The following is a 23,238-nucleotide window of genomic DNA, read 5'->3' on the forward strand; positions in this document are numbered from 1 at the left end:
GGTAGATTTTGTTGAGAGGGACAAAATAATTATGCTGTAATTATGCCTCATTTGTACTCTAACCACATGTCCAGAGTGGTACATGATGCTGCTGTCCGATATCATGCAGGATTCACAGGTAAAATTAATCCTGTGGAAGCTAATAGAATTTATGCTAATACTGATGCTTGTGATCAAATGTATTGGGAGAGTGAATCACAAACTCCTCAGGACGTTATGCCTGTGGAGGAAATTGGCCTGAAGAAGATTTAGATTTGATTAATGATAGATTGATTACAGTTCTTAATCACTCGACAAATGCATGCATTAAGTGCAGATGGCTGGGGATTGGGAAGGCAAAAAATATATAAAGTTAGGACAAAAACAGGAGACAATTTGGGCTGGTGTTATTGGGTGGTTCAGTGGTCTGGTAAAATCTGGACCAGCCCCTCACTGCTTATTACAAACGTTTGACATCTGTCTGGGCATTCTAATGGCTGTGAAATTAAGACAGAATGTTTTGTCATAAACAGGCCAGGCGTGTGGGACAGGGACATGGACTGTGCTGTGAGCTGTTTTGCTAAAGCCCCTGCATGGCACTGACAGTGTCGCTCTGTGACCAGGGTGTAGAGGACTTTCAGGGCAGCTCCCAGCAGTCTGTCAGTATTGTGTGTGGGTAACGGTGAGATTGATGATTTGCACCTGCTCTTCGTGGGGGGACCCCTGAAGGTCTCTATTGTTGAGGCTGGTTTTGTAGCAGGAAAATGCCGACATGACCAGCAAAGTACAAAAACACCGAAGATGAGACTCCTCCCCGGTTGGGAGGTGTTCCATGCACCCGCCCCTTACAGAGGGGGGACGCGCGGAGCCTGCACCTGGCCTCTGCAGACCCCTGGCTGAGAAGTACTATATCCTGACGTTAATGCAGTCTCTATGTCATATCCTATTCCCGTAATAAACTGTAGATTTCTAAGTATTGCCATTTGGGGTCCTATGAGTCTTCTTTAGCAATTGAATCCAGCTTAACTGCCACTATTAGAGGTTTAAAATCTATCTTTTATATTTTATAGATGGAGCAACTGAAACCCGAAAGGGGAACTGACTTATCTATATTCATGCAACAGGTTTGTGGTAGAGCCCAGATTGAAATCAAATGCTCAACCCTCAGTCCAGAGATATTAGTCTGCTTTTTCCTCCTTGCTTTGCTCCTTGGAGGTGAGTAGTGACTTCTCAGGAGGCCTACAAGAACCAGAGAGGAGACTCAACCACTAGCATAGGCATCAGGGTAGCTGGGGAAGAATTACCCCAGGATGAGGTGAGGTTAGAAATCAGAAAACTGATGGTAAAACCTGAGGCACGGTGATAGGAGCAGATTGAGAAAGAGGCTAAGGACTGAGCCTGTGAAGGGAGAGTGCATCAGTCAGTGTAGGATAACTGCTGTAACAAATAAGCCCCAGTCTCAGGCATTTAATGCAAGAAGAGTTCGTTTATTACTCACATCTCAAGTCCAAAGCAGGTCAGAGGAAGAGAAGGAGCACTGCTCACGCAATCATTCAGGGACCCAGGCCCCTTCTATCTTGTAGCTCCGGTCCCCTCATTGCCCCCAGAGTCCTCACCATCCAGAGAGAAGTTGGAGAAAGAGAGAACACTAATGTTACAAGATGCCAGCTGAGGCATTGCCTCTTTCGTAAACACTTTTGTCTGCATGTCAGTGTAAAGGAGTCAAGACAGAGGGATTGACTTTCTTGCTGTTGGACAGTGGAGAAAGGACCTGACTTTGTACTTCAGTGTCCACAGGAGCTCTCCTGACATCTTGACACCAACACAGTCCCTCTTTTACATTAGGTGAACCAAATCCCAAACATGCAGCCAATCCTGAGATGGCCAGGCCCCTCTTGACCCCTGAGTCTCTGAATTCCACACCCCAAGTTCATCTAATAACACCCTTGGAAGAGCATTTCAGCAGTCATGTAGACCACTGGCTGTTCATCACAACCTTGGACTAAATCACAGTAGAGTATGAATTGTGAGTTGTCCTTTCCCAGGATTGGCTGTTCTACTTAGAAATACTTGTATTCATGGCAAAGACCCCATTGGAAGTCGATTTCAGTAGATTAAAAACTGCAAGAGTGGTCATTGTGTATTAACCAAAGAAGAACCTGTTCTGGAATTTTTTACCAACTGGCAGTAAGAATCAGTAAGGCACAGGGTAGGGGCTGAAACGGAGCCTGGCTCAGAGTCAGGCTGGGGAAAGGCTCCCAGACACATTACCCCAGGACATGAGGGATAAGGTCTGGGAGGAGCACAGGCCTTGGGGCAAGACAGCTCTGGCTTCTTCTCCATGTTACAATGCTGTGTGACTTTGGACAAGTCAACTCACCTCTCTGGGCCTTGTTTTCTCATCTAAGAAATGGGTCTAATCATAATATCTCTCACAGGGATGCTGTGAGGTTAAATGAGATAATACTCTCAAGTACAGCACTTGACACCCAGGAGGCTTTTGGTAGCTAAGCTTTCATGGGCCCTCTACTCCTTTTGAACCCTTTGTTACAGGGGGAGCCCAGAGCCTGTTTAGGTAAGAAAGCCTTTACATCTTTAGAGACAGTCCTGTGGGAACATGCTGATTTCCTGGGAGTTGAGGGTATTATCTGGTTATTCTGGGAGGAAGATGAAGCTTCAACGCCTGGTTCTGGTGACTACGGCCAGGAAATGAGCAGGGTTTGGAAGCCCAGTTTTGCAATGAGCTCCTCCATTCCTGAACTATTTTTTTACTGGGCTTTGGAGAGCATGAGCTTATAAAATGCGCTTATTAGTCGAAATGATCTAAATCTAATCTAATTCTCCATGGAAACGACGTAACGATGTTCTTCAGTACAGACTCGATGCTCAACATTTTATAAAATGACCACAAACATCTTTGTTAATCACATTTAAACGGCATACCTGTGCTCCGGGCAGTGGCGAGCTTTCAGAAGTGCTTCTAAATCAATTAACCAGGGGGGCATGGTAAGCACTCACATAAAATAGTGTTTCATATGAAACAGAGTCCTAGCGAAAGGGGTGGCTGAAGCATGCAGCTTGAATTGTCTCTGGGGGGGCGGGGGGGGAGGGGGAGGTATGGAGCAGCTGTGCTGAGTCCTGCAGAGCTTTGCACACCATTCTTAGAAAGTTGAAATATCTCTTCCAGGGGAGGGAAATTGTATTAGTCAGTGCTCTTATAGTTACAGATGACAGAGACCCAGTTCAAATGGTCTTGGACTTGAAAGATTTTGATTCATGTAAAATCTGAAACAACAATGTTCACTGTACTCAGGCATGGCTGGATCCAGGTGCTCAAATGATATCCTCTGCAACCTGTCTTCCTCCATCTCTTAGCTATGTTTCCTCTGGCTTGATCCTCAGGCAGACTCTATCTAATTGGTGACAAAGATGAGCTCCAGCTGCTCTAGGGTCTCAGCTTACCAGCTGGACAAACAGGGGAAAGAAAGTACCTTGTTCCTCATAATTCCAAAGTCCTGGGACAGCTGCTACTTGGCTCTAACTGCCTGTTTGAATGACTTGTGCTGTCATTGAGGAGTGAATCCCAGATGTCAAGAGCCCCCGGGACCCAACTCCAGCCCTGACACTTAACCAAGTGGCGTTGGGTGAGTCCCTCTACTCTCTGTGTCTTGCTCTCCTCATCTGGGGTAGGGTAGACTTGAGGATCTCTAAGCCCCTTTGGGGTCTTACCTTCCAGCAACTCCGAGTGCTGTGCGGGTGGCTTGAAGTTGTCTGCAGTCTGCAAATTCACAGCTGCCCATAATGGGGATGGGCTCACCTGGCACCTCTGCACCTCCTCTTTCTCTCTCTTCGATGGCAGGAGATGATTGAAGGATGGTTTGACTGATGGGCAGGGCAGGGGGAGGGGAGGGCAAGGAGACAGCCATTTCCCCCCCCAAGGACCTGAGAGAATGGGCCTGAGACGCCAGTGGCACCGTGTGTCAAGCCACTGTGCAACCCACTGCCAGCTTGGGAACCTTTAGGTGAGAGATCCTGCTCGAATGCAGGGTGATTTAATAACCGCAGAAGGATGGCTTCACCGGAAAGCATGACTGCTTAATCCTTAAATTGAATTTTATGTGAATTTTTTCCCCTTGAATTCTCACGGTACTTAATTCCAGTGCTAATCTGGGGCCTTGGCTCTAATGTGTGATCCGGGTCCCAGGTGTATTTTATCCAGGCGCAGTGAGGCTGCTCACACATGGACTTCGTGCGTGGGCACCATTCTCTGCCCGGCCAGGCACCTCCTGTCTGCACGCTGGGGCTCTGTCTCCTTCGAGCTCTAATCTTTCTTGTCCTTGATTCAGCCTCTGGTCAGGCCCAACCCCTGAGGGGTGAGGGCTCATTTCTGTGATCTGGCTCCTCGCGGTGCACTTGGCAGTCCAGGGGTTTGGGTCCTAATTCACCGCCCTTGTCCTGGACGCTGGGGAGAGGAGGGAAGTTCTCTGTAGGAGGACAATTGTTAATGATGGGCCTCACTCAGATGCTGCTTTCAGAGGGCAAAGAGAGCTGTCTGTCCCTTCCTATTCTTGTTCCCACTGTCCCCGCCTCCCACCCACACCCTGTGCCTGGGACCAGAGCTTTGTCATTTTCTAAGTGCAGCCTGGCAACCCAGCAAGCGGTAGAAGAACTGGGCACTCTTTTCTTATTTTCCCTTTCCTCTCTTCCTTCCCACTTTCCTCCTTTCCTTTTCCTGCCTCCCTTCCTTGCATTCACTCAAATATTTATTGAGCACCTACTATGTGCCAGGTGGTGGGGATACCATGAGCAAGATAGACACAGTCTCTGACCTCTTGAGAGTGGAAAGTCTTAAGCACAGGTAGAGGGAACAGCATATGCAAAGGCCTGGAGGCTGGGGCTCTCTGGGGAAATTCCAGTAATTCCTTCTGGTCTGGGGTGGCCCCACAAGAAGAGCTACTTTCTGGGCTTTTCTATTAGAGGACAATGAGGCTGGGGGCAGGGGTACGGTAAGAGGGGAAAAAGGGGAAATATTGGGGGGAAGGCTACAGATGGGGATTGGGCAATGGGCTGAGCTACTGAAAATGGAGGAAATTACCAAGGAGCTGCCCACCTGCCCTGACCTCGAGGACACCCACTGGGCTCAGTTAACCAGGGTGCAGAGCCCTGAATCAGAGAGGGACACACACAGCCCTGCTCTGAGCCCTCACCCATAGCATGGAGGAAGGGGTCCGGGACTCCAAGTCCAAGTTGAGTCCTGCCATGGCCTCTTACTGGCTGAGTGACCTTAGACATGCCACTTAACCGTGTTGTGCCTCAGTTTCCCCATATGAACAAGTAGGGAGGTCTCCCTACCTTGAAAGACTATTAAATTGTTGAGCTAATCCATGTGAAGTGCTCAGCTGGCACACACTAAGCATTCAGTGAAAGTTATTATCAATAGGCCAGCAGGTAAATAAGCCTAATACAGCACCTTGTGGCCAAAACACAGCCATCTGTATTTATAATGGGGTGGGGGGAGCGTGGACAGAATGACAAAGGAGAGGAGTGGGATCAGGGATCGAGGGAGGCTTCCTGGAGGAAGTGATGTAGTGAAGGTCCTTGAAGGCCGAGCAGAATTTTATCTGCAGAAGGGACATGCCTGCAGCCTGAGGAAAGGGCACAGTGGTGTGTTTGTAGAAGAGCGACTGGTCTAAAAGGATGGCCAGGCCCTGCTGCAGGGGTGGGTCAGGCAGAGTGACAGGGTGAGGCAGGAAAGGTGGGCTGAGGCCACACAGTGCGAGCCCAGAATGCGATCTCAAGGAGACTGACTTTATCTTTAGACTGAGGAAAATGTTCTCCTCAACGCTGGGAAGTGAGTGGCATAATGAGATCAGACCTGAGTTTTCAGTGCTCTCTCTGGCAGCCGCGTTGCCGGGCAGGAGCCGTGCGGAGGAGCTGCAGCTGCCTCCCAACATCAAAAAGGGGAAAACCTGGAACCCAAGTGTGCTCAGGTCAGCACGTGCTTCCCTGGGAGGGGACATCCTGGATTCTAGTCTTCGCTGCAAGGTCAACTTTCTGGACAACCTTGGGCACACAGTCACTTTCCCTCTCTGGGCCTCGGTGTCCTCAGTGAAATGAACGCATTGGACTAAGTGCCTGCCAGGTTGTCCAGCAGGATGGGGTGCTCAAACTCAGGCGCTCCAGGTAACAAACAGGTGATGTCATAAGAGAAGGAGCAGAGGAGCAGGGAGAGGTGGGAATTATGGGAAACTGGAAAAAACTTGTCTTATCCAGAGAGGGGGCTGCTGCTCTGCCCAACCCACTGTTGCCATGGGAGCCAGGTTGTGTGTGTGTGTGTGTGTGTGTGTGTGTGTGTGTGTGTGTGTGTGTGAGCATGTGAGCACACGCGCGCCCATGCTCTAAGGTTACCCACAAGTCTTCAGATTTTTCTAAAGAGAAGCTAGAAATCCATTTTATTTTAAATAAGGCATCATCTGACTTTTAACTATTAGCTCAATTCTTTTTTAAAAATATCACTATTTGGGTCATCCCATCTCATCCACCAGCCTGAACGGATTCATCCCACCAATTTCAGATGCTCTCTTGTAGGTTCCTGGAAAGGGAAGACAGAGCAGATAGAGAGGAGCAAAACGATTGAGGGGCTCCTGGGGAAGGAGTCCTAGGCCCCCAAGATTGAGGACAGCCTGGTGCTTCCTTGCAGCAAACCATCCCTGCCTGCTACCAGCTGAGTGCCTCTGCTAAGCTCACTGGGGAACCAGGAGCCTGCTCTCATTAGAAGCCAAAAGCAGAACCAGCCCCCGAGGCATGTAAACCAGCTCCCCTGTTTGGGAGGCTTTTAAATCCATCTTGTAAGCTTGCCTCTCAGACCTGACAGAGGCAGCCTTGTCAGGAGAGGCTGGTGAGCAGAAGTCAGCAGTCCTGCTCTTATCAATCAGGCCATGGTGGTAGGAGGAGTGGGAAGAGGAGGACTCCAGGAGGCAGGGATCCTGCGACCTTGGGGCTGTGTCAGGGCGGAGACCTGGGTTCCTAAGCTGCTGTTCTGGCTGCTGCTGGCTGTGTCATTTTGAGCAAGTCATTGAACCCTCTGAGCCTTTGCTTCTTCCACTGAAATGTGAGGCTACTAGGAGAGAACACGCTTGGTGTTTTCAAGGACCAGAGGGAAGCTGGTGGGACCTCAGAGTCTGCAAACCCTTCCTGCCCTCCTCTGCCTCCTGCTCTGGAGGCCAAGGGGGCAGGCAGCCAAAGGGAGAGAGAGAAAGATGGTGCCTGCCTTGAGAACCCATAAACCCAGAGGACTGGCCCTTTAATAATCCCAGGTGGGCACTCAGTGCAATTGCAATTTGAAGAGCCCAGCTTGCTCAGTACAAGTGGAAAATTACCTTAGCATCTATTCTGTATCGCTTTTTGATCCTGATTTCATCATTCAGATGTACGGCAGTGCATTTTCAATGGGTACAATTTAATTAGGCTCAATTTGTATAACTACATTATTAAAGACTCATTTGGAAAGAGCTTCACATCGAAGGTTCATTGGACTCCTCCACTTGCTCAAAAACATATTTGGAATAGAGCCTGCTGATGACCCTGGATTCCAGAGAGCTCTCCTCTGCCTCCAGCACACCGGCCTGACTTGTCATTTCATTTCCATCTCATTTAATAGGATGTCTTTGGACATCTCTTGGTCTTGGAGCCTCTGACAGGTGCCTCCTGTAATTACACAGAGATTTCTCATACGCTCTTTCAGTCGGTCATCAAACATTCATGGGGAACATTATGGTAGTGAGGTCCTGAGCCAGGGGACTGGATGGGAATAAAGGGCCAGGCCCTGCAGACACACACCTTACAGCCTTGAAGGAGGTGGGGAGAAAGAACATTCATGATCCCGTTTTTATCCTCATGAGCAGTCCTGGGGGCGGGCAGTGGGGGGCCATCCGTGGGGGTAGCAGATAAGGACTGCGAGGCTCAGGGTCTCTAAGTCAGTGGCAGCGTCAGGGCTTGAACCCAAGACTCTGGACTGGTTCTGCTTTACCGATATCTTTTTTCCCTTGTGACTGAGGCACAGAGGTATTTGCCAGGGCAGAGATGGGGGCAACAGGAGGACCCGGCTGGGCCAGGGGCCCTGGGAAGGCCACCTAGGAACAGGCGACTTGCTCCGGGGACTATCGTGGTGGCACTGAGGGGGAAGAGGCTTTTGGTCAGGCTATCAGCCCTGGGAGTCAACTTGGAGACAGCCCCTGGGTGGTTGCCGTGAAAACACTCTTCGTGTAGAGAGCAGAAGAAAAGACAATTAGTCCGGCTGTCAGGAAATCCACATAAGCTGCTTTCTTCTGAAAGAGGGTCTCCTCTTCCCCCCAAGATCCTCCCTGGCTGTGGTATATCTCACACACTGCGGGGAGCTGTCAGCTTCATGGAACGACAAGAGGAATTAAAAATAAAAATTGACTTTCAGAGAACAAAATCAGACCTGACAACTTAAGTCATTCAAAGCAGCTGTGGTTAACAGATCGCAAATGTGTTTATCAAAAAAGAGTGGCAGAGGCTGGCTGAAATATCACGCGTGAGAGAGAGAGAGAGAGAGAGAGAGAGAGAGAATGGGGCGAGATGAGCTCGGGCCTTGCTTTGGTCAATGAAATGTTAATGGGCGCAATGCCAGCAGTGGCTCCCAATGAGCTTGTGAAGTTTGGCTTGGCCAAGGACAGACGTGGGGTGTTTTAAAGGCACAGCGCAGGGTTGCTGATGGCGGGTTAGGCAGGGAGTAACTACTATTGCATGCTCTGCTCACTTCATTCCAGCCACATTGTTTTGCTGCTCCTCGAACATTCCAGGCCTGTTGTGATGCCAAGGTCTTTGCAATTTTTATTCCCTCTGTCTGGAACCCCGTACCTTTGGCACTGGCGTGGCTCATTTCTTCAGTTAATCCAGCTGCTCAGTGCTAGCTCCTGGGTGAGACCATCTCTGGTCACCCTATTAAAAACAATAGTACCCCCTTACCCTGATCTAATTTTCCATAGCTCTTATTGCCAACTGACAAATCTTGATTTATCGATTTCCTCTCTCTCAATCTACACCTCCCCCCCCCCCCCGAAGCTCTGTGCATGCAGGGACTTTTGTGTATTCTGTTCACTACTGCATAGTCAACATCTTAACTACTGCCTGGCACATAGTAGGCACTCGTGTATCTTTGTTGAATTAAAAAATACATTCCCACAGGTGAGCTGTATGAGGCAGGCATATGACAACTCCTGGAAACCCTTCATCCTGGATCTGGTCTTCAGAAAGCAGAGTTTGGCCCAGGTCTCGTTAAGAACACCACCTCTCCCCAGGCAACTGACAATGGGGCGCGGGGCTGTTGAATGCCTGCACTGTGGTGAGGCCTTTCTGCCTGGTATGAGTCACTGGAAAGCGCACCTAGGGAAATTCTGGAAAACTGGTTTCCATGGTTCTGATGAGCACCTGCCCCAAGGGCTTGTGGTCCTGCCCTTTCTCTCCCCACTGCAGCCAAAGCAGAATGGGAACTCAGGAGGCTGAGCTCACATCCCCCCAAAGCCCTGACCCTGGAACAAGGACCAGGGTGAGGAGAGCTTCTGAGGTCTCCCTCAGCACCAAACCTCAGCTCTGGGAGCAGATGCTCACATCTGTGGGCAGATCTGAGAGAAGGGGAGAGAAAAAGACTCCCCAGACATTTGTGGATGTGATGAGAAAACCAAGGCACTGGTTGCTTTTTCAAAAGAATAAATAGCTTCTGATTGAAAAGGGAGACACTGGTTTTCCACACTGGCTTTTTACCAGGCAACGTCTTCCTGGAAGGGAGTTTGTAGGGAACACTGCAGCCTACACATGTCATAGGGAAAGGGGTGGAGACGGAAGAGGGGGGTACAACAGGAGGGGGCTCATGTGTACTCATGGGGGAAGGGGACAAGAGCGTGGCTGTGTTTCCAGAGGGACGGTAGCTGGAGGACTATAAGGGACACATGCAGGGAAGGCCCTGTAGAGTTTACACGTGGCTGTGTCTTTGGCAGAAATACTCTAATTTATCTGTGTGCCTTGAGAAGGAACATTTTGCATGGGAACAGCTAGAGAGCAAATACAAGGGTTCAGCTGTAAACTATACCCCAAGGGAGGGACAGCTCTTGGGCATGTTGATAGAATGACTATGCACCACTGAGAAAACCATTGTCGCCACTGAATGGCACCTGTCCAGGCAAGGGGGGTGAAACCTGCTCTCCAGGCTGTGTGGTCTGGCATTATTCACGATGGACCCACCCACAGGGTGCCTATTTTCCTAATCGGTCAACCCATAGGAGGTGCCTTGTTGCCAACTGGCCCACCTGGAGGGACGCCTTTTTCTAGTTTGTGCAAAGGTGCCACCGTGCTAACAGCAGTCCAGTGTTCTGAACTCTCTCTCTCCCCCCTCACCTGCTTTGTCTCCCTCCCTCATGCTCCAACCAAACAGGGGCTCTTGTCACCCTTCCCACATGCCCCACAGGCGACTTTCCTGACATTCCCCGCCCCATCCACATCCCTGGTCACTTTCACCTCCTCTAAATGAATATGTTAGACTAGATAATCTACCAGATTTCTTCCATATTCTCTATCATATGAGTTTTAAAATCAGTGATGCTCCCTTTTTTCATTTCTAATATAGGTAATTTTACCTTCTCTCTTCTTTTCTTGATCTCCCTGGCTAAAAGTTCATTGATTTTATTGATCTTTACATTTCAATGATTTTTCCGCTGTTTTCTTTAATTTCATTAATTTCTGCTCTTATCCCTATTATTTCTAGCATCAGCCCATTTGTGTTTAGTTTGCTCTTCTTTTTCCTAGTTTCTTAAGGTGGAAGCTTAGACCTTTGATTTGAGACATTTATTTTGTAACATAAGCATTTATTGCTATAAATTTCACTCTAAACATTGCTTTAGCTGCATTCCACTAATATTGACATAATGTGTTTTTATTTCCATTTAGTTTTAAATCTTTTGAATTTTTGCCTGTGATTTCTTCTTGTTACATATATAGGATTATTATGTCCTCTTGATGAATAGACCTGTTAATATTCCTTGTTCTGAAGTCTACTTTGTCTAATACTGATAGATCTGCTCCAGCTTTCCCTTGATAAGTTTTCATATAGTATATCTTCTTTCATTCTTTTACTTTTATTATATTTGAGTCTTTATATTCAAAGCGAGCTTCTTATAGACAGCACATAACTGGTCTTGACTTTTTAGCCAAAATGATCATCTATCCATATAATTGGGGCACTTAGCCCATTTATAATGAATGTAATTACCAATATGTTTGTATTTAAATCTACCATCTTGCTATTTTTTATTTCCACCTGTTTTTCCTCTCTGAAATTCTAATTACACAAAGCTAGACCACTTGATATTGTGCCATAATGTTCTCTCTCTCTCTCTCATCTATTTTTATTTTATTTATTTTTGTCTCTCTTGTTTTAAATCTTTTTAAAATCTGTGCTATATTTGTATAGCTTGTATTGTTTTGTCTTCAAGTTCACTGATCTTCTGCAGTTTCCAATCTGCTCTTAATTCCATCCAGCATATTTTTCAATTCATATATTGTATTTTTCATCTTTAGAAGTTTCATTTGGGTCTTTTTGTATTTTTCATTTCTCTCCCTATCATATTCATGTTTTTCTCTACCTTCTTAAATATATGGAACATATTTATAATACCTGTTTTAACCCCATCACCTTCTAATTCTATTATCTCTGTCATATTCAGACCTGTTTCAATTAATTAATTTTTCTCTTAGGCTGTGGGTGATATTGAATTTTGAACATGGCCAATTGTATGTCTGGGGTGCTGGATTTTGTTGTATTCCTTTAAAAAAATGTTGTGCGGCATACAGTTACATCATTTGAGATCAATTGATCCTTCTGAGTCTTGCTTTTTAAGCTTTGTTAGGGCAGGTCCTACGCAACCTTTAGTCCAAAGTTAATTTAGTCCAATTCGTAAGGATTTCTGAGGTCTCATCTGATGTCCCATGTATTTTGAGGTCTAGCCACTATGGACAGTGAAAATATAAACTATTCTAATCCTCTGTAAGTTCTGGGAATTTCTCTGCCCACTGATTTCCAAGGGTACTTATCCCATCCTGAAAGAATTTTGCCGCACACATTCTCAAGCCCGTATTCAGCCAAATATTTAAAAGCTTTCCTCTGGAGATAGTTGAATCATATCCCTCCCCACCATCTCTTTCCTTTCCTTTCTGTGTTATGTCCTGCAAGTTCTACCTGCCTCAGCCTCCACACACTACAATCTCTGTCTCTTCAAGTCAGCAAGACTGCTGAGCTCTGTTAGGATTTTTCTCTCCTGGATTTCCCCTGCCTAGAAACTGCCTCCAGGCAGTTAGCTAGTCCAATCATAGGCTCACCTCATTTGTCTCCCTTCTCTCAGGGTTCAGGGTACTGCACTGCATGTTGTCCAAAGTTTGAAGAGCAGTTGTTTCACATATTTTGTCCAGTTTTTTTAATGTTTTCAGCCCAAGGATATTCCTGGACTCTCTTACTCTCCCTTGGCTAAACGTGGAGATCTCCCACCATCTTAGGATTTTAAAATAAGAAACCAAATAAGCCTCAAAGAGTCTGTCATCAGCACAAGGTCGGTAGTTCTTGGAGAGGTGGGGAAGACACTGTCCTCTGCTTGCCTCTGGTCCAACCTTCCCTTGCTGTTAGGAAGCTAAAGCAGCATGGAGCAGACATGTGCAGTGAGGGGTGCCAACTAAGTTTCAGGGACTCTGAGCAAGAAGATGCTTGAATGACAGGATGTTTGAGGAGGATAACAGGATGCAGAGCTAGCGATGTATTCAGCAGCACTCATGGCCTGTGGTCTGCTAGGATCTGTCTCCAGGGGGAAAAGCCATCAAAGAGAAATGAAGAAAAAGATATATAAATATTTTAACAAAACCCCTCTCCAGCAGGGACTTGCGGAGGTTGTTTTTCCCTAAACAAGTGGCAGTGAAACCTTTATTGCACTCACAGCCTCCCAGACTCTCTTTTTTTATGCTACATAATGTGTTTGCAAGTTTCTGTCCATCTCTGAGTCTCCCCTGCTTTGTCCTATGTGAAACCACTGGTTTCCATGGCAACTAGACTGCCAGTTCAGGGAGCCCAGTGGAGGGACAGAGGTTCTGTAGTGCACATCCGGGGGCTGGCAGAGGCCTCAGTCACAGGTAGGAAAGGGACATGGGATAACTATGCCCGGGTCTTTGCACCCTGGGTGGCTGCCCAATGCACCAGCAGGCTGGAGCTCCTGGGAGGACCGTGCCCACTGCTGAGCTCCTGCAACCATCGGCATGACAGGCACCTGGGACATGTACCAGCATCTGGGCCAGGGGCCGGGCTCCAAAGACAAGACTCAAACTCTGCCCCAAAGGGAAAGCAGTCTGTCTAGAGACAGAAAAACACGGCAAAAAATCTCCAGAAGGAAATAGTTCTTAAATGCCGATTATATGCCACGCACTGTTTGGGGAATTACATACCTTAGATTTTAATCTTCACAAGACCTTATGATTTCGTTACTTCTAAGTTCAAACAACTAGTAAAAAGTAAAGGCAAGATCCACACCCAAGCATGTATCCGCCTCTACTGATGTTCACAACCTCACTCATCATTTCTGTAGGTCTCCTGTGCAGGCGCCTCATCAGATTTAGAAAACTCTCTCAAAGAGCCCCCCTTTCTCTCACCCCCTCTATTTCTCCCCCTCTTCTCTCCCCCACACCCCACCCCCTCTGGCCCTGCAAACGTCTCTGCCTCAAGTCTCTTCCCTCATTCTGGAGATAAATGTATCATTGAACTAAATCCCTGGAACATGAATTAAACATTTGAACAAATCCCAGTGTGGCCTCAGAGCCCCACACTGTGTGGGGACGACATTAATGAAGGGTCATACAGCCACATTTCTGCTTAATTCTCTGAAATCCCACCCGCTTTGTCCAGACAGTGGGAGGAGACAGCAACATCAAAAAACTGGGAGACCCTGGGGGAGAAAGAAGCTCTTTAAAAATAGCTACCGTGGAGGGTGGGCTCCCCCAGGCCAAGCCTTCCCTGGGCCCCGGGAGACAGCAATAGCAATCCTTTCAATGTGTGGGGGGGCCCCTCCCGGGACGGCCTCAAAGGCTGCTCCCCAAGGGGCTTAGCCAAAGGAAACAAGCTTCTAAATGTCCCGCTGCATGTCACCAAGGTGGGAAGGGGTGCTGCTGGCAAAGCCAGCTGAAGCTGGATTAATCAGAGCGCACAGCCCTGGCCCCGGCTTTGCTCTTCAGACAGGCTGCAGGCACTGGCCTTCTCTCCAGGCTTCCAGGCCGGCCCCTGCCTCCCTGTGTCCCTTCCCCCATGCTGAAGGAAATAGTTCTTAAATGCCGATTATATGCCACGCACTGTTTGGGGAATTACTTACCTTAGATTTTAACCTTCACAAAGCCCTATGATTTAGTTACTCTCAAGTTCAAATAACTAGTTAAAGGTAAAGCCTTGGGGCCCACACAGGATCAGAGGCCTCGGGGACCTTTGATCACAGCATCTGACCCCTTGTTTTATAAATGGGAATCCAAAGCTGAGGGAAGGGCAGTGATGCCCAGTGGGTCCTGTATCAGCTCAGAAACAGGGCTGGTACTCGAATGCAGGTCTGAGCAACAGCCCCAGGGCCTATGGGGCAGTCATCACCCCAGGCCTGACACTGGCCGTCATGTGGAGAAGAGCACCAGCTCCTGGGGGCCCTGGAGACTCTGGGTGAATGGCCCCTGCAGCAGATGGGAGGGGACAGGCAATGCTTTCCCAGGGCCTGGAAGGAGCATGGGGGATCTGAGAAGTGTGGCCTGATGCAGACCGAGGCCTAAGGGGATGGCAGGCCTTCTGGTTACCAGGGTCATCAAGGCCTCTGGCTCCTGTCACGGGCATAATAGGCTGGCAGCACAGCTGTGGATCTTGGGTAAGACACCTAACCCCACTACCTCCTCTGAGATATGGGGGAGTGGAGGCACCCCCTCATGGCATGGCTGTGAGTACACCATGCAGTGAGGTATTTAATGAAAAGTGCCTAGCTGGGTCTTGGCACATGGTACAGCCTTGATAAGCAGCATGAATACGCACCGTCTCCTCACGTATATGGTCTCCCCCAGATGCCAGGACTCACGTGGAATCTCTGTGGCTCGTGGAGCTCCCAGCAGCAACCAGACAGCTCTTCTCTGCAGGTCTTTCCTATCCACGTGATTCTTGGGTCCCTCCTGACCCCTACAACAGATATGGGGCCCTTGTCTTGCATCCTGAGTCGCTGCCACGGCTCATGTACCAGCATCCTGGTGCCAACCACCCTGGATGCTTTACATTTGTACAAGGCTCAGTGGGAACCTGGATCCCTTGGGCAAGTCATTTAACCTGCCTGTGCCTCAGTTTCTCAGTTCCTTCACCTGAAAATGAAGGTAACGACAGTGCCTACTACACACACAGACATAAACACAAACATGCACACATGCGAATATATTAGCACCTTCAATCAACTTTATTGAGGTACAATTTGTATCCAATAAAATGCACTCATACATCTCAGCTTTATCAAGGTATAATTGACAAATAAAATTGTAAGATATTTAAAGTGCACATCGTGGTGATTTGATGCACGAATACATTGTGAAGAGATTGTCCCCACCTAATTACCATCACATTCATCACCTCACATTTTGTCTTCTTTCTTTTTTTTGATGAGAAGATTAAGTTCTACCCTCTTAGCAAATTTCAATTATGCGATACGGGGTTATCAGCTACAGTAACCGTGGTACACACTAGATCCTCAGACCTTGTTCACCTTACAGCTGGAAGTTTATACCCTTCACATCCTTCCCCTGTTTTTCCCACCCCCTAGCTCTTGGCAACCCACTGTTCTATCCCATTTCTATGAGCTTGACTTTTTTTTTTTCCAGATTCCACACATAAGCAATATCATGTGATAGTTCCCTTTCTCTGTCTGGTTTATTTCATTGAGCATAGTGCCCTCAGGGTGCATCCTTGTCCTTGCAGATGGCAGGATATGTTTCCTTCTTTAACTGTCCACTGTAATGTATACACGCTCCACACCTTCTTTAGCTATTCATCTGCTGACGGACGCTTAGGTTGTTTCCATATCATGGCCATTTGTATGTATTCTTTAGAGAAATATTTAGTAAGAGCCTTTGTGCATTCTTAATCAGATTATTTGTCTTTTCATTATTAAGTTGTAATGGTTCTTTAGATATTTGAAGCTCAGAGAGGTCAGATGATGGGTCCTGTGCTCCTGAGAAGCAGAACTGAGCCTCCAGCCAGTGCTGTTTCTGCATCCACGTGATCACCGGTCCCCAGTTCAGGCCCACTAGTGGGTGAGGTAGGGTTTGCAATGTCTGTCCAGGACTGTGTTTTATCAGACCTGAAGGTTTTTCTCCTGGGGTTTGCATCACCGGAGCTGACCTTTCTGAGCTCCCCTTCCCTTGTCATGGAGCATGATGCATGCAGAGGAGGAGGGTTGCAGGGCTCAGCACGCTCCCCGCCCCCACCTAGTCCAGCAGTTTTCATACCAGGAGAGTCTTTCTTCCTCTGGCCGCCAGACCTGCCTTTCCGGTGCCCCTCGCAGTGCTCGCAGTGCCTGCCTCGTCTTCTGGGCTAAGGTCCTCCAGTTGCAAAGAGAAGTGAGGATTTCCCTCCTCCTGCAGGTGACCTTCGTTCCTCCCCAGACTCTGATGTGCTGTCTCTTTATTTTCTTCCCAGTGGGTAGCATCTTCCCCCTTCATCCCTCCTGGCTTCCTGCCTGGCTGCCATCCCACTGTCCTTTTCACAATTCTGCTGAAAAACAAAATCTCTAGACTGTTATTTTTTCAAGTTCAAGACCTGGGAAGGAACAAGTGAAACAAGTTTCTCACTGATTTTTTTTTTTTAATTTTCAGATCATGACTGAAAAGGAAGCATCTAGAAAGTTCCAAAGACTTCCAGAGGCAAGTGAAAATTACCAGGCCCTCTAGGAGACTCTCTGAGTGACCAAAGGAAACAGATCCCCTCTCCCCCACTTAGGAAGCAAAACCACATGGCAAGCTGAGATCCTCTGATCTGACCCCTTTGCCTTAATTGATACCAGACCATTTTAGATTTAGATTTCACGTAATTTGGATAAACGGGAAGTTTCCTCCTTCTAGTCAAAGAGCCACATTTAGAAAAGACTAGAGAGTCTTAGCCTGGGTTCCCCCAAAGTAGAGCCTAAGACAAAAGTGCAGGTAGTTTATTTGGGAAGTGGGCCCAAGGATCTAAAGAGCATGTCGGGAGAGTGAAATGGGGGGAGGGAAATCCAGTACCAGGATGCATTGTGGAGCTGACCCTCCAGGGGCCTTTCTGAAATGCACCTCAGAATTGTCCAGGGAAGCATCCATCGATCCCACTGATCCAGAGTGGCTCCACAGGCATCGACTCCCTCGTACTTGGACTCAATCGTGCATCAGAGGGCACCCACAGGCACTTCCTAAAGGAGCGACAGAGAGGTCTCAGGACAGGAAGTGAGAGGCAAATGCCCAGGCTTGAGGGCAGGACTGTCTGGTTACACCTGCTCAAAGCTGCACAAAGCCCGCATGGAACTGGTCACTGCAGATTTCCTCTTGAATTTCAGTCTCCTTCTGGCTAAGAGTGAGGTCAAGAGAATTTTAAAGTCATGTCCAAGAGGTGGCCAGGATTGCAGAGATGATGTGTCTTAGCCAGGACACACAAGTGAAAATAAAATCTCTGAACCCTGGTAACCACGCTCGCAAAATGAGTCAACAATGGTGTCATGCATTTGTCAACCAAGCCAGTGCAAACCTGCACAACCCACAGAATAAATGAGCCAGAAACCTGAGCATCCACTTGGGTCTCCTTAGTCACCTGTCCCATCCACTCTACCTCCTAAATTGTCTTGATACTCTCGCCGCTCCCTCCACCCAAGTGCTGCTGCTCTGGTTTCAGCCACCTCCCTCTCCACCTGTGCATCCCAATCTGTCTCTCTGTATCAATTCCATGCAAATGAAATAAGATATTTCTTGCAGTTGGCTTAAAGCATGGAAGATGCCCTATAAATGGGGTTATTTATCCTGACAGATATTTTCTGTATCTGTCAGAATAGGCCTGATGATGCTGCAGTAACAAACAACCCTCAAATCTCAGCAGCTTACAGCCACGGAGGCTAATTTCTTACTCACACTACATGTCCATCACAGGTCGGTTGGGAGCTCCACTGGTGTCATTACCCCTCAGGAACCCAGGCTAATGGAGCTGCCATCACCTCACATATTGCTGGTTGCAATGGCAGAGGGAAAGAATGTTCTGGAAAGCCTTGTATCTGCAACTAAATTCTTTAGCCTAGAAGCAACCTGCATCACTTCAGCTGCCAGTTCATTGGTCAGAATAGCCACATGACCCCATCCAACAGCAGCTGGCCCAGGAAGTCCAATCCTACCATGTGCTCAGAAAACAGAGATCCCAATATATTCGGTGAATGGCACTAATGTCCACCACAGTTATCCACCTCCCTCTTGATTTCTTCAACAGCAAAACAGGGTTCATTGCTTCTGTACTTAACTGGAAGTTGGGGTGATCAAGTCCATGCAGGCTGCTAGGGGTTGAATTCTCCCAGGGTTCCTGAGCTCTTCAGATCTGCTCATTTAAAGTCTCCTGGGTCCTCTGCAGAGCTGGGATTGCTGGGGCTCAGGGAGGAGACAGTGGAGGTCTCTGGTGGGACGGAGAGGTGCTGAAGGCCTCATTCCCCAGCCTTCAGCCCCAGGAAGATTAGGCCTGAACCTTCAAGGCACCAGATATTAAAAATGAACAAGCTGGCAAAGCAGGGTTACAGAACTCGTGCCCTATTTTAAATGCTTGCTTTTAACTAATTAATGCCTTTGCCATCTACCCACAGTCCAGTGACTGAGAGAAAAGCTCACTGGGGATTAAGTCTAAAAGTCTAAATGTGATGCGTGAGACCTCCTCTGAGGACGGGGGCGGGGGGGGGTGGCAGGGGGAAGGTGTTAAGAGGGCAAAGGGCGCTGGGTTTTCAGACTTCTTAGAAGGTTTCCCCATGAGCTTTGCCTTTCAGGAAACTTGATACAACTTCAATCTCGTGGTTATGGGGTCAGTTCAGCCCTCAAGGCAACACCAGTTTATGTTCAAAGTCTGGGACTATTCCATCTGAACAGGGCACAGAGCTGTGGCAGAAACTGCCCTGCCGAGTCTCTCACCAGGCCTGTCATTTCCCTTCATTAGCAGGTCAGTCATCCTTTAGGGGAAGGCTCCCAATTTCTGTGATGAGAGGGGGACTGATAACAGAGAGGGATAGAAAGACGGATAGGCTGGGACGTGCAGTGGGCCCCAGAAGCCTTTGCCACTTTAGGTAGAGTACTGTCCATGAAATCAGACAATCTAGGTTCGAATCCTGCTTCCATTACTTTTAGCTATGTCACCTTAGGGACACTACAAAACGTCCCTGTGCATCAGTTCTTCCATCAGTAAGTGGGGGTAAGGATAGTGCCTATTTGAGGCATTGCTGTGAGGATTTTATTGGGTAATCCGTGGAAAGCTCCTTCTAAGAGCTTTCGGCATATAGTGAGCACTCAATAAACATTAGCTGGGGGAGAGAGTAACCAAAGAATTTATATGCATATATGCACAACCCAAGGACACAGACAATGGTGAGGAGAGGGACTGGGGAGGGGGAAGGGACAGGGTGGAACAGGTCATTGGGGAGAAAAAGGGACATCTGTAATATTTTAAACAAAAATAAAATTAAAAAAATAAAATAAATATTAGCTGTTATTATTTTGCTAATGCAGACAGTTAGGACTCCCCAAACCCATTCCTCAAAGGACTTCTGAGAACTGGAGCTGAGAAAGAATCACAGGGTCATTGGGCTCAGGGTGCTGTCCATCACACTCACTCTACCAATAAACCAAGGGCAAGGCATGCCTCAGACTAGAAAGTGACCTGGAAGGCAGAGGGCACAGAGAGAGAGAAAGAACCAAGGCTGGGAGGGAGGAAAATACACTGAGGACATATTCAGGAAGCAGCAAGCCTAGAGGTCTTTATTTAGGGGAAGGCCTATTATGTGACAAGAGTCATTCTGACTCTTGCTCCAGAGAGCGTACAAGATGGGACTGGTGGAGAGAAGTTTCCAGTTCAGTTACAGAGATGGAATGGGCTTCCTTACAGTAGTGAGCTCCTGGGCACCTGTGCTTCCTGTTTTGAAGGGTTTCGAGCAGAGGATGGAGGGCCACCTTTCCTACCTTGCACTGTGTGGCCAGGATTATCTCTGAAGTCCCAATGAGCCACTGAGCTATATGATGTGGTGGAACCAAAAATGTACAAGATGGGGAAAGGGGAAGGAGCAAAAAACTGAGTACAAGCAGATGAGGCTGGAAGGGGCCTGCAGTTGGCCATTAAGCTTCATCCCTTTGGATTACAGATTGTCCATTACAGAAATGTAAAGAATGACAGATAGTCCTATCAGCCCTTTTCATTTTAGTATAAATTAGATACACAGATCATTTCCTCCATGACAGTTGGCTGATGATAGAAGACAGAAGATACCAAGTGAAGAGAGAGAAGGATACGGAGAGTAAAGTGGGCAGGGCTCTGAGACAAACTTCATTAATCTCAATTTTGCCAAGGAGTAGCCCTGGTAGCAACCTGCAATGAAAAAATACTCAGTGGGAAACTTTTGCCATTATTTATTCATTTCAGCAACCAACTACAGAGTACCGACTGTGTGCCATGCTGTGTGCAGGGCACTGGGAACATCAAATGAGTCAGACCCAGTGCCAACCCTCTCAGGCACCCAGACCTATGGGAGACAGGCATGAAAATCATGATCATAAGCCAGCACGACCAGTGCCATGATAGAGGAATGTGCTCAAGCAGTGGGTGACAATTCCCATCAGCTGCACCCCAGGCTTTTCTCTCAAACCCCTCTTTCCCCTGGGACAAATAGATTAATATGACACCCATTTCACAGACAGCAAAACAGAGGCCCAAAGAGCTTGAGTAATCTTTTTGGGATACAGCAGAGTCAGAATTAGAACAACAAGTGACTCCAGAGCTTGGCAAATGTATGTTCCCCGGGGTCAGCGCCCGGAACATCCCTCAGCCCATAGCCTCTCCCCTCCGTGGGCTGGCCTGCTGCCCTCCCTCCTTCCTCTGCTGCCTCTCAAGGGCAAGGAAGACGAAAGATGACTGTTGGGTGAGGGTCTGTCTGGGGCTCTGGGCAGGCGGGTAATTAGGCTCTGAGAGAAGCCATCTGCTCCAGGCCCCTGGGGTCTTGGGCACGCTGGGGCAGCACAGCTGCTCCCCCCCGGCCGTGCAGGCCGCTCTCACGGTGGAGTCCCGACGTGCAAAGGGTTTAAACATCTCTGGTCCTGAGAAGGCCTGACCGCCTCCCAACAGCAGGGCTTTGGGTGAGGAGCCAGGGGCTTGGTCAGGTCTTTATTTCCTTGTCTGGGTGCCCTACTTTTTTGGGGCCCAGGGCCAGGGCTGCAGGGATGGAGGTAGGTGGGTGGGGAGGGTAGGCACAGGTCAATCATCAAGCTGCAGAGATGGGAGAGATCTGGGCCAGCACCACATGGGCCCTTCCTCTCTCTAGAAGGATAAGATGAGGCCCAGGGAAAGGGAGGGAGTGGACCAAGATTCCACAGGGAAACACTATTTCATCCTTTGCTGGGACCAAAGAGGGAATTGGGGGTTAGGGGGTGGTCAGGCTGAGCTCTGGAAGCCACAGCAGAGACAAATTCCTGCTGGGGGGATGGGAGGCTCTTCCTGGATGAGGTGGCATTTGAATGGAGCCTTGAAGGGTGCTGGGGATTCCGTGTGAATCAAACCAGCGACCAGAATCAAACCAGGGACCCTTCAGTCCTCAGGCCGACGCTCTAACCACTGAACCAAACCAGCCAGGGCACATTTCAAATTCTTTAAACTCGCATATGGGCCAGACTTGTCCTATGGCCTCCAGCCTACAACTCCCAGCCAATTTGCCATGTCCAGATAATCCCTGCTCTCCCCACCTTCTCTTGGCCTTTGAAGAAGGACCGCCAGAGGGGCTGCGGGTCCTGCTTCAGCCTTCCTCCTGCCCAAAAGGAACTGACTGGTGACAAGAGCCAGTCAGAGCTCAGAAGCTAGGAGGGGGCAGGAGCTCCTGACAAAGGAGAAAGTAGGTGAGCAGCCATCAAACCCCATCTGCAGCTAGTGTATGGGATTGATGGATTTTAATTACATCTCATTCTAATCCTTAACATTTATCTAAAAAGTGACGAGGGCGGGCAGGAGGGCGGGTCACAAGTGTGCTCAGCCCCGGGATTGCAGTGTGTCTAATTAGAAGTTTTCTCCCTCCCGATCACCTAAAGTCAAATTCATTTACTCTGCTCGAATTGAGGGTTTAATTGGATTCTTGTTTTCCCTCCTCCTGCCTTCTCCCCAATCTCCTCTGCCTTCTCTCCGTGTGGGAAGCAGGCCACAGCATCTCGTTATAAGAGAACATCCCTTTAAGGACCCCCGTTTAGGACTGTCTGTGCCAGCCCTCAGAGCAGCAACAGCCACTCAGGGACCCAATTAGTATTAAGGCCATCGTGATTTAGACCCTTGTGATGATGTCGGATGGGCACTGGGTGGCCCTGGACAACAGTGGGTCTCTAGGTCCAGGTTTCTAGGTCCACCCCCGCCCCCCTGTGCTAGCCCAAGAGGACCTCTGTCCTCGCAATCCATCCTGTGCCTGAGTGGGCTTAATAATCCGGTCCTGGAAGAAAAGTGGTGGAGCACAGCAATTAGAGGCCGAGCCAGCTACGTCTGGGGACATCGTGGAGGCACTAAAACCACTAATTCTTTTGCCAGATAATGAGGTTTCTTTCCCTTTTTGTCACCCCTCTCTCCCCTTGTTAATTAACACCCAGCGCAGCAGTTTCTCCCTGGCTGATGGGTTGGTAATCAGAGGGGAGAGAAGGCAGGAGGCAGCAACCCACTTACCAGGAAAGTCCTCTCCTCTGGGTCAGACGCTCTGGGTCCGGGAGAGCGGAGGGAGAAGGGGAGGCACAGACACAGCACAGAAGGTCCAGGCACCAGTCCCGCTGTGTGCTGGCCGGAGACAGCATCTTACAGAGTGGAGATGGCCTGGAACCCAGTTCAGTTGCTGGGGAATGTGATCCAGCCACTCAGAGCCTCAGGGTCCCCACTGTGACACACGGTTAACAGATTTCTGTGGAGACTCAACGTGTCTAACGTGC

The 23,238-nt window shown here is 48.5% G+C and overlaps 1 long non-coding RNA gene across 3 annotated transcripts in view; it reads left to right on the top strand.

The window, feature by feature from the left end:
- The window catches only part of LOC107530333 (uncharacterized), a 124,573-nt gene that overhangs the window by 93,442 nt on the left and 7,893 nt on the right, over positions 1-23,238 (top strand). For all 3 annotated transcript variants that reach the window (XR_015715292.1, XR_015715293.1, XR_001602511.2), the window contains one exon: positions 16,909-16,956. This is a non-coding gene — a long non-coding RNA (uncharacterized LOC107530333). The remainder of the gene's footprint in view (positions 1-16,908; positions 16,957-23,238) is intronic.

Source organism: Miniopterus natalensis, chromosome 11, assembly GCF_054644295.1.
Source record: "Miniopterus natalensis isolate mMinNat1 chromosome 11, mMinNat1.hap1, whole genome shotgun sequence".
Taxonomy (NCBI): Eukaryota; Metazoa; Chordata; class Mammalia; order Chiroptera; family Miniopteridae; genus Miniopterus; species Miniopterus natalensis.